Source organism: Neofelis nebulosa, chromosome 4 (assembly GCF_028018385.1).
Source record: "Neofelis nebulosa isolate mNeoNeb1 chromosome 4, mNeoNeb1.pri, whole genome shotgun sequence".
Classification (NCBI taxonomy): domain Eukaryota; kingdom Metazoa; phylum Chordata; class Mammalia; order Carnivora; family Felidae; genus Neofelis; species Neofelis nebulosa.
Genome location: NC_080785.1, coordinates 2,178,992 through 2,192,741, shown reverse-complemented (window position 1 = coordinate 2,192,741; position 13,750 = coordinate 2,178,992). Strand labels below are relative to the sequence as shown.

Sequence of the window (13,750 nt, the reverse complement as noted above, 5' to 3'; positions counted from 1 at the left end):
ATCTAAAACAGGAAACCAGCCAGGGGCGCCTGGGTGGCTCCGTGGGTTGAGCGTCTGACTTTGGCCCAGGTCATGATCTCACAGTTTGTGAGTTCGAGCCCCGTGTCAGGCTCTGTATAGACAGCTTGGAGCCCGTTGGGATCCTTTCTCCCTCTCCCTCTCTGCCCCTCCCCTCTTCTCTCTCTCAAAAATAAGTAAACATTAAAATAAATAAAATAAATACAACAAAACAGGAAGACATCTACAGCCAGGGTGGGAGAGGACGTGTGGGGAGATGCAGGGTTGCAGGGCCAGCGGGCGGGAAAAGCAGCGGCCCTGCGCCGCGTCCCCATGATTCCCACACCAACGCTCTCTGACTGGACATAAACAGGAAAGGACAGCACGTCACATCCTTGGCTTCATCAGAGCTCGGACAATCCACTCTCAGTGGCCACCGGCCGGGTGTTGAGGCGTCGGGCACAAATGGGTACCACCGGAGACGGGAGCGCATCCAGGGGGCACCCCCCGCCCCCTGCCGCAGGCACCCAGCCCTGGGAAGCAGGGTGTTACCTGGGGACATGGGAGAGCTTGACAGGGGGTAGGGGGAGGGCGGCACAGGGAGGTGAACCGCGCAGCTGCGGGGAGGGGGGGAACACATGCAAAGATTCTCCCAAGTTTTGTTCCGACCACTGCTGAGGGACAAGCCCAGCATGCCCCTGCTGCGTCCTTCCGTCCCAGGACAGGGTCAGGATTGTACCAGAATGCACCAATCACGGCACAGCCGTCGTCCCAGTCCCGTCTACGAACAGACAAGACCGATGCTGTATCTACACCCGCAGACCGGCACCCGTCCCGCACCCGCCTCAGCAGAGCAGCGCCGCCCTGCTGGCTGTGCCGGCCACAGACACCGGATCCTCCTCCGCATCCGGCTCTCGTGCCCAACCCCCATTCCGCCGGCAAAGCGTGCGGCGCCATCCTCAGGGCACACCGGCCACCACCGTACTGTGCGGCCCGTCGCGGCCACGCCCCCGGCCCCAGCCACACCCTCGGCCACGCCCACGGCCTCGGCCACGCCCACCGGTCCCCCCGCGCTTCCGCCGGGGCCCCGCCATCTTGTTTCGAACAGAAGGCGCGTTACAGAAAAGAAAAAAGCACCGGTGTCGGCGGGGACGCAGAGCCGCCAGAACGCTGCGCCACTGGCGGGCCGCCGGGTGGTGGTGGTGGTGGTGGTGGTGCCGGTGCGGTGGGAGCCGCGGACGGCCCCGCACAGGGCTAAACACAGAACTGCGTCCCACGCGGGAGTCCACGGAGCGGGCAGGGCTCCGACACGTGCTTCCCACGCTCACCGCGGCACCGCTCCTGGCGGCCAGGAGGTGGAAAGAAGGCAGAGGGCCATCCACAGGTGAACCGACAAACACATGCGGTTGCTGAAACACACGTTGTTTACCTGTGGAACAGAATATTATTCAGGCTTAAAGAGGAAGGACATCCTGACACCTGACATCCTGACGTTGGTTACCACGTGGACCGGCCTTGAGGACGCTGTGTTCACTGAGATAAGACCAACCTGGAGGAGGACACTGTGCTCAGTGAGATAAGGCGGTCACGAAGGGGCAAGCGCCGTGGGACTTACGGGGACCCTGGATACGTCACATCCACAGAGACAGTAGAGGGTGGGCGCTGGGCACGGGGAAGTTGGGGGTTAACGGGGACAGATGGAGAGGGTCCTGGCCACGGTGGCGGCGATGGTGGCACAAAGGGAATGTGCTCCGTGCCAGGGTTCACTTAAAGACGATTAAACAGGGAGAGGTTATCTGACTCCTATTTTACCACAGTAGAAAAAAGAGAAGCCAGAGCACTGGTTTTCAGACGCAGATCAGACCTGCCGCTCCTGCGCCTGCAACCCTGCGGTGGCTCCCGACCGGTCTCCGAGACGCTGTCCCCTGGCACAGGCTGCCTGTGGCCCCTTCTCTGCACACCCCACCCCCACGACTGGCACAACCCTCTGTGGCCTCGTTCCCCCCCCCCCCCCCCCCCCCCCCGCACTTACCACCATCTGACACAGCAGGGACTACTTACCGGCTTATTTATTCTCTCTCTCTCTCCTGAAATAAGAATAGAAGTTCTATTAGGGACAGATTTCTCCTCTTTTACCCTAAATATCCATAACAGTGCCTGGCACACAGCAGGCACAGTTAGGTCAATTCCTAACTCTTAACATCTGTTGAGCAAGTGAGCGAATGAATGAATGAATGGATGGATGAGTCAAGTTTAATTATGTCAGAGACAGAAAGAGTGTTTTCTTTAAAATATTAGCTTTTGGGGCGCCTGGGTGGCTCAGTCGGTTAAGCGTCTGACTTCGGCTCAGGTCACGATCTCGCGGTCCGCGGGTTCGAGCCCCACGTCGGGCTCTGGGCTGATGGCTCAGGGCCCGGAGCCTGCTTCCGATTCTGTGTTTCCCTCTCTCTCTGCCCCTCCCCCGTTCATGCTGTGTCTCTCTCTGTCTGAAAAATAAATAAACGTTAAAAAAAATTTTTTTTGTAATAAAATAAAATAAATTAAAAAAAAAAATTAGCTTTTGGGCGACCTGGGTGGCTCAGTCGGTTAAGCGTCCAACTCCAGCTCAGGTCACGATCTCGTGGTTCATGAGTTAGAGCCCCACACTGGGCTCTGCCATCAGCACAGAGCCTGCTTCGGATCCTCTGTCCCCCTCTCCTGTCCCTTCCCCACTTGCACTCTCCCAAAAAATAAACACTAAAAAGTAAATAAAATACTAGCTTTTTCTAAAATTGATTCCTTATATATCGTTTTCCTTTGTCTGAAGGTAATGCTGTTAAAAAGAAATCCCTATGGCCAATGTGTACGTAAAGCACAAAAACATAAAGAATTAGGCAGAAAGTGGCTTTACGACGTCATCCTATCATTGACATTTACCACACACATCTCCATCGCCACGACTGTATCACAAACGCGTACACGTGCGTGTGTTAAAGAGGCTTTGACAAATGTCACATCAAGAAGCAGCTGTAAGAACAACATCTTCACTTGACGTTCCCCTGTAGGTTATTTCTGTGATAAAGTTTCCAACTCTGACTTCTTCCGCAAGCCGCAAGGAAGACATGCACATTTGAAGCTCCACACACGAGTGAAAACCCCTCTTGAGAAGCCGATAATATTCAAACAAATAGCTGGATGTTTTGGAAGAGAAGAGCATTCTTTACCGGGCAGCATTTTCTCCTAAACCTCAGCTGTCAACACGGGCGACGACCCCACCTATCAGATGTCACGGGGTACCTGAGTCCCCTGGCCCGCCGGCCACTTAAAATACTTGATTTCCTTTTGCTCAGAACAAGTTCCAATTATCTCCCTGCAAACCGAGGCTGTTGTCTTCCTGGCGTTAACTGTCTGAACTGGCTCAGCGGCGGCCGGGGCGGCCTCGGTCACTGGCGGCTGTCAAAGGCCGCTCAGTTTTTACAGATCACACAGGACAGACACAGCTTCGCACAGACAACAGGGGAAAGACCGTAGCTTCAGGGAGCACTGTGTGTTGCAAAAAATACAAAAGAGTAGTGCTGTTGTGCCCAGAAGGGGATCATTTCTGGATATTCTGCCTTCCCATGCTTTGTTCTAAAGTGATGGGGAACAGGGGGTACCTGGGTGGCTCAGTCAGTCGAGCGTACGACTTTGGCTCGGGTCACAATCTCACGGTTCACAAGTTCGAGCCCTGTGTCAGGCTCTGTGCTGACAACTCAGAGCCTGGAGCCTGCTTTGGATTCTGTGTGTCCCCCTCTCTCTGCCCCTCCCCCACTTGTTTTCTCTCTCTCTCTCTCTCTCTCTCTCCCTCCCTCCCTCCCTCCCTCCCTCCCTCTCTCAAAAATAAACACTGAAAAAAAATTTTAAAACTCAAGTGATGGGGAATAAAACACCAGCTGGCTAATTGTCAGGAGCACCAGGAAGGTCTGGGCAAACAAAGTAAATTTGGAAACAGAGAAAATGAGGCAGGTTCTAATGGCTCACGATCAATGCAGATCTGTTGTGCTAATAAATGGTTCCTGTGCGGTAAACTGGAAGCAACAGCAGAACGCTTCCTGCCAAATCCTCTAGAAAACACATTTCTCTCCAATTCTTCTCAAGGCAGAAAAGCTCTCATTGCCTGTATAACCTGATTATGTGAGAACACATGGGCAGCCACCATTGGCTGGCGCCTCGGTCCCCCAGCCTAGAGACACTGGAGGGAAGAGGGAAGGAGAGGCAGGGTCTCCTCCCTGAGGTCAGTCCCGGGGACTAAGACGCGTGTCGTCCGTGACTCACGATGGAGTTTACCATCACCGCCACCCCCACCGAGAGAAGGCCTTCTCTTTGTTGACAGGGATACTTCCTCTTTTGCAGTCTACCCAAAGTGTATTTACTTGGGGGAAATGCAGGAGCTAGAATACTCTGTAAGAACACTCGGATTTTTGGAATAAAGTCTTGTTTGCCCTGTGTGTCTCCCCTCCCCATCCATGGCCTTGGCTAAGTCGTCCTGACTCTGCCCGGGCCTTTCAGCCGGGCTCACGCACCCGACCACCCTCTTCTCCATCACGCCACCTGTGTTACTGGAGCGGCAGAACAAGATTTGCCACCAGATGAAAGCTTTTGATAATTCACTAGCACAATCTGTATCTGTGCTGATTCAATGCGGACCGAGGGAAAGAAAGTTCTGAGCCCGTCAGAAATCCACTGGCTGTGTAACACATTATCATGACAAACTTCTAGCCAAAAAGTCTGAGCAGATGAACAGAGTGATCGCTTCTCCTCCTCTGTACCATTCCGGCAAATATCTGCAAGCATAATGCTCTATTCCCCGGAGCTGCTTCCCCGCGGCTAACGTGTCAGTACAAAGCCTTGACTCTGGTTCCCCACTGGAACGAGTGTTTTTCAAGATTTTTGTCACATCATTAATAACTTCACTCAAAGATCACACATCTTTACTTCAAATAACGCATTCAACCATGTAGTTAGCGTCTTGCTGACCTCACTTACAAACCACCTTTGACGGTTCGGTAAAAGTATGACTAATTGCTTATCTCGTGTCTTTACTTACAAACTACTTCATAGATGTTGCTAATTATCTCTCCACGGCTGCACAAGTGAGGAATATAAAAAGATGAATTTTTGCCTTTGAAATCATTTCATAAAAATACGTGTGTCTAAGTGCATGCACATAGACAAAGACATTTTGCAGATGAGTTAACTGCAAAACAAGATGATTAGTTCTAAACCTCTGTGCAAGAGTCCTAAGCGAGAAGATCGATACCGTTATCTCAAGGCAGTGCTTTCACATCTAAAGGTGAGATTGTTTGGTTATTTCAGTTAAGTTGATAAACACAAAAGAGAAGTGCCCAATGATCTGATCAGCTCTGCCAGGACGTTCCCACTCCTCAAGCGCCAGATGCCGCCTAGGTGCCTTGAAAACTCTTCATATGTTCCAGCCTGGGATGGCTGGGATCCTCGAGGTGGCCGGGGCCTCGGGAACGCCAGTCCCACTGATGGCGAAGCAGAGGAACTCAGCCACAAATATGGATCCTTCTTTTCTTTCACACATTCTCTGGCGTTAGACCATCAACCAATGGCTCCCAAGCACTTCTTACAAACCTAGCGTCTGACCAGCTCATCGTGCTTTTAAGCTCAGAAAAGTCAGCCCGTCTCAGTATCGTGTTAATGGCGGGTGGGGATCAGCCCTTGGATTTGGTCAGTTCTGCCAAGTGACTCACAAACATCATTTGGAAAACGGTAAGAGCGGTGTTTAGTGCAGCTCACGGGCGTCAGCGCGGCCCGACCAGAACGCACAGCAAAGGCCATGCAAAACAGATGGAATTCAAAAAGAAAGAAAAACAAAAGAGCAAACCGGAATCTGCAATAAATGAGCTGAGACCAAATACCCCTGCTTACGCCAAGCTGTTTCACCTTGAAAGTCCACCAAAGAGTTTCAATGCGTTAGCCTGCTTTCAGGATCTTGGTTTCCGAGTTTTATAAATCTTAACAGAAAGTATTTAGTTTCAAAGAAAAAAATACCACTGAACGTGTACACTTATGTTTGTCGCATGTTGGTTTAGTCCCTATTTGGCTTGTTATTTTGGGGAAGAGTCTGAATAAGTTCATTTTAAAACCTACACTGGCAGAAATAGAATTTTGGTTCAATCAGATTTTCCTGAATGTGAGCTACCTTTGACTCACGCCCCCCACCCCCCGTACTATCTTCACCCGGGGAAGGAGGTGGCCGCAGATATGGAGGGAGAGAAAGAACACACGTGACGGCCTTGAAACGCAAAGCTTTATTTATCTCAAGAACAATAAAGCCAGAGTTCTTTCATTGTCCAGAAATTCTTTCAATGTTTAAAAAAAAATTACTGCAAGTACAGAAAGCTCATCTTTATAAAAATTATTATACCTTTAGTTTGCTTCCTGTGAAAAGGTCAGAGGGCCTAGATCCAATTAATGGTAAAAATCTACTGCAGTCCATGACATAATTTAGTAGTGACTACATTTTATTATTCCTACCGTCTCTGAGACAAAAGCTACCACTGTGTTATAAGCCCATTCAGAAAGAGACTCGTTATATGGACTAAATCTCCAAATATATTGAAAACAAAAAACCAAAAACTCTGCCGTTTCTCTTCGAAGGGAATCGTGCTGTGGCAAATAAATGCGGCCGCCTTGCGTACAAGACGCGGGTCGCAGCAGCCTCACCTCCAAGTTCCTACTGTAAATTAGTCATTAAAGCGAGCACTTCGTACCCAGGGGAGGAAGAGAAGGGCACAGGGAAAATACCTTGCGAGGGTGGCTCGCGTGTCTGCTGTTTGTGGCTCAGGAGTTGAAGTGGGCCCCCCGCAGGGAACGGGTGGAATCCTCTGAGCGCCAGGAGGCTGGGGGAGCCGGGGTCCCTGGTGGCGGAACAGAGGGGCCGCGTGGCTCAGGGACAGTCCTCAGCCCTGCGGCCCCTCCCGGCTCACAAAGGAAGCAGGTGGAAGAGGAAGTGCCACCCCAGAAGGTGCGTTGGGCTGAGGGAGACGGAGCACACTTGCCACCAATCGGCTGGTGCAGGCTGTCCCCGGGGGGGCGGGGGGGGTGGGGCACTGCACGAACCCGCCCCCCGGGCCGGCTGCGCATGATGCGGTCACACCTGCGCCAGAGATCCAGGCAGACAGAAGTCTGCTCTGCCGGCCAGGGTGAGACCCTGCAGGATGGCAGGGAAGATGCCCTCGGTAGCCACGGGCTCGCCCCTTTCCCACGGCCAAGTGCACCACACAGATGCCTGTTAAGTGCATGAGGAAGGGGAGGCGTCTGGGACCAGGGGCCTCCGGGGTTCTTTGTGCAGCACCCTCAGCAAAGGGGACGCGTCTAACGTGGTGTCACCAACGTGGCCCATGTCATACCTCACGGCCCCATCACCATCGTGCCCCACGTCCCCGTCGCCGGCGTGGCCCGGGTCAGGCCCCACGGCTCCACAGGTGCCGGCATGACGCAAGTCCACAGCCAGCCCCCTCCCGCACGACCCCGGTCGCTCTTGCCGCGCACCGCCCTGCACGGCTCGTCCTGGCCTCATCTTCCTAGAAGGCTGGTGACCGTCTGCTGAGAAGCCCCCGCGTCCCCGTGTGCCACGTTCCCCGCAGTCTCCGGGTGGTGTGGACAGTAGACGAGATGCACCAGACCGAAGTCTGCAGACTCTGTCCTCCTGAGAGTCACAGGACCACGTGTGTGCAGTAATACATCTCTCGAGAGCCGTTCCCAGCCCCCGAATTCAGTGGTCAGGCCCAGAGCAAGGCAGGGGGACAGGTCAGCGCAGGGGAGCGACCAGCACGTGCAACGGTGCCCCTCCGCATCTCTCCCTGCACGCGTAAGAAAACACCCCCCAAGCGCACGGTAAACATACGAGGAACGAATTCCATGGCGATGTGGGCTGTTCTTTCTTCCCCTGCACGTAACTGAGAAACAGTCAGCCCTCCTTGACATCAGTCATCGCCGCCCGCCCCCCAGAGCCGGGACGAGCCATTCGGCTGCCACTGTCAGAAGCTTTGCAAACGCACACCCGTGTCCTGGGAGGCCTGAGAAAAGGATAAAGCAGAATAGAAGTGGAGCCCCGACTGGGATTCCCGTTCCGGAAGCTGCTTTCACTGTGACAGGTGGGGAGTGAGTGCCTCTTTCATGGTGACTTGCTTTTTGTCCCAGTTACCAGCCTGTCACCTGCTTGCGGGCGAAGGGAACTGACGTTAAAGAGGAACGACTCCGGGTTCTTCACATATCTTGTCACAGGTGTGAACTAAGGGACCAGGGAATGCCCGAGGTCACAGAGCTGGCGGGCACACAGCCTGGGGACGGTCTGCAGGGTAGGGATTATGCGGCGCAAGATGTAGCCCAGCACAAACACTGAGTACACTCGCCCAGTACTTGAATGACTGAGTCAGGAAGCGTCATTTCCCTTCCCATCCTCTGAGAGCTGCAGGCCTCTACTCCACGGCGACTGGGGACGGAGAGGCACCAGATACTGTGCTTTAAGGATTTTTCACGTTAAAGACATGGCCTCCGTGTGAACATAATAAACACAGACGTTTACGTACCGTTCCCATCACGGAAACCCAACACCATTGTATCTGGGTATGTTTTTCAGTGGTTGGCTACAGTTTAAAAAATTATTAATAGTAATCCTCCCATCAGGGGCGCCTGGGTGGCTCAGTCAGTTAAGTGTCCAACTTTGGCTCAGGTCATGATCTCACGGTTCATAGGTTCAAGCCCTGGTTCATGGGTTCGAGCCCCGCGTCGGGCTGTGTGCTGACAGCTCAGAGCCTGGAGCCTGCTTCGGATTCTGTGTGTCCCTCTCTCTCCACCCTTTCCCTGCTCATGCTCTGTCTCTCAAAAATAAATAAACATTAAAAAAATTAACAGTACTCCTCCCCTTAACTGACTGTGGGACGAGGAGATGTGGATGCGGGACGGCCAGTGGGGGCACGAGTGGAGACGGGAACAAATACAGACTCCGAATGACTCCCAGGAGGGCTCTGTCCACATGCCTGCCCGCTCCCCATGTGCTCAGGGAAGGGAGGAACCGGCGGGACCGTCATGTGCTCATCCCCATCCCTGCTCCACGTTCAAGACAGGCCACACTCTGGCAAGTCCACTTCCAGAATCTCTGGGGTCTGTCCCGTCCTGTGTCCCTGCTGCCCCCTAATGCAGCCATTCAACGTCTCATGAAGGATTTCATCTCTCCTTACTTAGAACTGACCACCGGGGCACCTGGGCGGCTCCGTTGGCTAAGCGTCTGACTTTGGCTCAGGTCATGATCCCACGGTTTCTGAGTTCGAGCCCCACGTCGGGCGGTGTGCTGACAGCTGGGAGCCTGGAGCCTGCTTCCGATTCTGTCTCCCTCTCTCCCTGCCACTCCCCTGCTCGTGCTGTCTGTCTCTCTGTCAAAAATAAATAAACATTAGAACCGACCACCATGTCGCCGCTGTCTGGTACAATGCCTGGCACATAGTAGGTGTTCATTAAGTACCCTCCAAATAAATGGCTAAGAGAAGGGAGTTCTCTCCCAACTCTCGCTTCCCTCATTCCGTCCTGCGTGCCGCGAGAGTCATCTTTCGAAAGCTCTCATCTGCTTTAAGAACTGAGGGGTGAGAAATATTCTCCTGTGAGAAAGAATAGGCACTTCTTAATCTCAAAATATATGTTCAGCAGGAGGACTATTTTTGTAAAAATAAAGGATAACCCGACAGAATGCGCAATAGAACTGTAATTTCAACAACGGAATTCACCCCGTTCTTTTGAAGCGTCGGCAGTATATATTACTCTGCATTAGCGACAATGATAAATAGTGTTTTCAAGATTCAAACACATCAATTACAGCGTTCCTGGGTATTCAGACGTCTTTTCCTGTTCCATTTTGTACACAGATCCTCTCAGACTTCAAATCAACGCTTCAAAAATATTTATTCGTTAATTGTAAACCCACAGTGGCCGTTCTTAGCTTTAATATTCTTGTGAAAACCAGGAAAACCAAATTTGCCTTGAGCAAAATGTATTCATCATACTAAACGACGTATGGTTTTGTTATCTGTCCAGATAAAAAGAATACTGCTAAGGTTAGAGGTAAAAGTAAATCTTAAACATGTTTTCCAAACCAGTTTGTCACCGAGGGCTAAAACTCCAATCTTCTGTGCCAAACGTTATTCTGTGCATCCATTCCTCTAGTAAAAATAAGTCACTAACATTTTAGTATAATTTACCCTTAATAAATCACTTTTCTACAAGTAGAACGGGAGAACAGAACAGAAAAATGGGAAGGCGGTGGTGCAAAAGCATCAAAATTTTGCTTCGCACAAGCCACGTGTAGGGACACTCTCTCCCCACCTCTCCTGAAAATCAAGATTTGGGAAGAAAGAGTTTTCCTACTCTAATGGAGACGAGAATGGAGACTGGGGGAAAAAATCTTAAATACAGTCTTTGAATCTCTTACCCACCACATGGAACACTCTCCAAAATCTAGTGAACCTAGAATACCAGCAGCCCTAATTCCTGAATTCCATTTTTAAAATAATAAATTAACGTTTCAAGAACCTGCAACACGGCGCCACCTGGTGCCGGCAGAGGGAAAGGAGGTTCCAGCCAAGGGACTGTCTGGTGCCCTTTGTTAGCTCCAGTGAGGGAAACGGAAAAACACAACAGTTGTCTGTCATCACGTTAAGTCCCAGCGGGCTACTAAAAACAAATATCGTGTGAAAATAAACTGGGAAATTATTCATAGCTTATCCCCAATGATCTTATTTTGGGAGGGAATACATCACATTCTGCTGATATCAACACTGAGTTCTTGCAACGCGGCCACTCGGCCAAATCTTTCCATGTCAATATATTTTTAAATCATAAGAGCATTTTCCAAGTGCACGTGCGAGCGACATTTCTTTGTCGTGGGAAGTCGCCCCACGAACAGGAGCTTCCTCACTGAAATACTGTTCCTGAGGGAGCGGGGTCCCCCTCCCAGAGGGTAAATTGAGAACCCCAGATCCAAAATTGACTTGGAAATTCAAAATAATCAGGGAAATAAAAGTGCACAGAACTTGGCCGAGTACCTCTCCGCCCCAGGACACCAGCACCGTCTCAGAACCGCGTCCACACGGAAATGTGCGTGACGGAAAGTCCCCTCCCGAGGAGCCCTCGGACGCCGAGTCCCTGGGGGCGGAGGGGGAGGCCGCACCGGCAGGCGGGCGGGCCCGCCACGGCGGGTGCAGGTGATTCGTTCCGCCACTTTCAACCTGAAAACGGTGGGCCCAGGAAGTCTTACTGGCTCCAGGTAAAAGCAACACCTGACGATGTCGGGCGAAACGGCGAGCACCAGCAGCATCGCCCAGGCGCGGGGAACTGTGCCACCGAGGATGGAGCCCCCACCCCCCGGGGAGAGAATCAAGGTGTCAAAGGCATTCACGGACCCCGTGTCCTACTGCGAGGAGCACGCCAGGAGCGACCCCGTGCTGATCCGACACCAACCTCGAAGACCCTGTCGAGGATAAAAAAACTTGCATCATCTTACAGAGGACCACGGAAACAGTCCCTCGCCTGACCGCCACGAAGCCAGTCACGGGCAGTTCCTTGGAGGACATTTACCTTCAGCCTCTCGGTAACCACTCTGAGTGACCACAGTACCCTAGCCTGGAATGACTCCCTCCGACTCTTGATGTCCCAAGCTGCCCTTTCTCCAAAACACCTCCTTCTGACCTAATACAGAATAATGATCTTCTTTTCCACGCGATGACCACGGCGTCCTATTGGCTTACTGCTTTAGACAGGTCGGCTTGAGCCATTTTAAAAAACATGACCAGGGGCGCCTGGGTGGCGCAGTCGGTTAAGCGTCCGACTTCAGCCAGGTCACGATCTCGCGGTCCGTGAGTTCGAGCCCCGCGTCAGGCTCTGGGCTGATGGCTCGGAGCCTGGAGCCTATTTCCGATTCTGTGTCTCCCTCTCTCTCTGCCCCTCCCCCGTTCATGCTCTGTCTCTCTCTGTCCCAAAAATAAATAAAAAATGTTGAAAAAAAAAAAAAAAAAAAAAAAAAAAAAAAAAAAAAAAAAAAAAAAAAAACATGACCATATACTCTTAAATATATGAACAACCCAGTCCCATCAAGAGCTAAACTACCTAAGTACCCGTCTGGGTGAAAATGCCAAGAACAACTTACTGAAACCTTTATGTCATGGTATGTTTTTGATAGGGTTGTGCCAACGTGTGCAGCGTATATGGGTGAGGGGCGTCCTGTGTACGTACACGAATCGATGCTTATTTCCTTATTAAAATTTCTCTCTCCATGCCACCAGTTGAAAGAAAAAAGAAAGCTTCTCTCCCAAGCTCCGCTCCACGGCCACCAGGCCCACCCACCCCACCTCGGAGACGTCCGCCTGTCCGGCCGGCCACTCACGCTGAGCTGACCGCATTAATGGCCATGAGTCACTGCATTTACAGAACCATTGCTAAACACGTAAGCCTTGACTTTGCTCGCCTGATCTCATTTCCAGTTCCTTCCAGACTGCGCCCTCTCATGCAAATGGCTGCCAGGTCACCGTCCCCAAGGCACCACGCACCACGCTGCCACCAACCTTACACCCCCGGCCCAGGACCGCACCCAGACGCGAGCGAGCGGGGGCTTCAGGCACACCGCGTCCTCCCCTAAACATACGTGCTCCTCGAGTTCTGCCTTTCCAGAATATTCTCTCCCCCCATCACAGTGCGCTGCCTCCAGGCTCCCGTTCAAGCCGTTTCTTCACAAACCCCCTCTGCAGTCTCTCCCGCTTCCCTGAGCGGGCGTAGGGGCCTCCCACACCATCCACTCTGGAATTTCTGCAGAGACTTCATATCTCCACTTTGACGGTTTGAGTTACATTGTCATTTTCCCACCTCCACAATGCGCCTTGGCCACAGAAGAGCCGTTGTGTAGATTTACGGGCTGATGCTCCAAACGGCGTCCGGGGCCACGAACGCCTACTACAGTCGCTGCCTCACTGCTACGCTCTCAGTTCCCAGGAAAACACTCCGAGGCAGATTCCACCATTCATTCCCTCCACTTGGAAGACAGGGAAACCCAAGCGAGGAAGGTAAAGCCGCTCGGCTCAGAGGCCGAAGGGCCAGAACCCACACCAGGCCCACCTGCCCTTCTGCCCGTCCAGCCGCGTGTGGCTACCCCCGTGCAGAGAGCAGACGGTACGGCAGCCCGTGTGAGGACAGGCCACGCCCAGGGCACCACGGACCCCGCATCAGAGCCTCCCCAAGCACCCAGGTCTGAGGTCTGCGGCCTACGATGTCCCCGTCTGGGTGGCTAGGCAGCGAGCCCTGGGGGCAGCCGCGGGGCGCCCCCCTGAACAAGTGCGGGAGGGCAGGAGGGGGCACGGGCTGGGGCCACACGCAGGCCGCACCCAGCAGACAGCGACCTGCTACTCCCCACCTCCAGCAGCAGAGTCCCAGTCCCCTCCTCCCCCCCAACAACCTTGGTGGCATCTGCTGTACAGCTCTGCCTCACAGGTAAGGGGGAGCTGGGAGAGAATGAGCCTCCGAACACATCTGGAGAACCCAAAATCCATGCCAGGCTGCACTCTGCAAAGGCCCCTCTGTCTCCCTCAAACACCCCACATACGACCCCCACGCGCGAGCTGCAAGCATGTGTAAGGTGGGGCCCTGCCTCCGTAGACGTGACCCCTGTCTCAGAACCCCCACCTATGCAGCGCACCTAGGTGGGGGCAGCCCGGGCCAGGCGCCA

General features: G+C 52.9%; 1 pseudogene; it reads left to right on the top strand.

The window, feature by feature from the left end:
* The first annotated feature begins 11,321 nt into the window (after positions 1-11,321).
* LOC131508348 (guanine nucleotide-binding protein G(I)/G(S)/G(O) subunit gamma-12-like) lies at positions 11,322-11,814 on the top strand (annotated as a pseudogene).
* Positions 11,815-13,750: the final 1,936 nt, after the last annotated feature.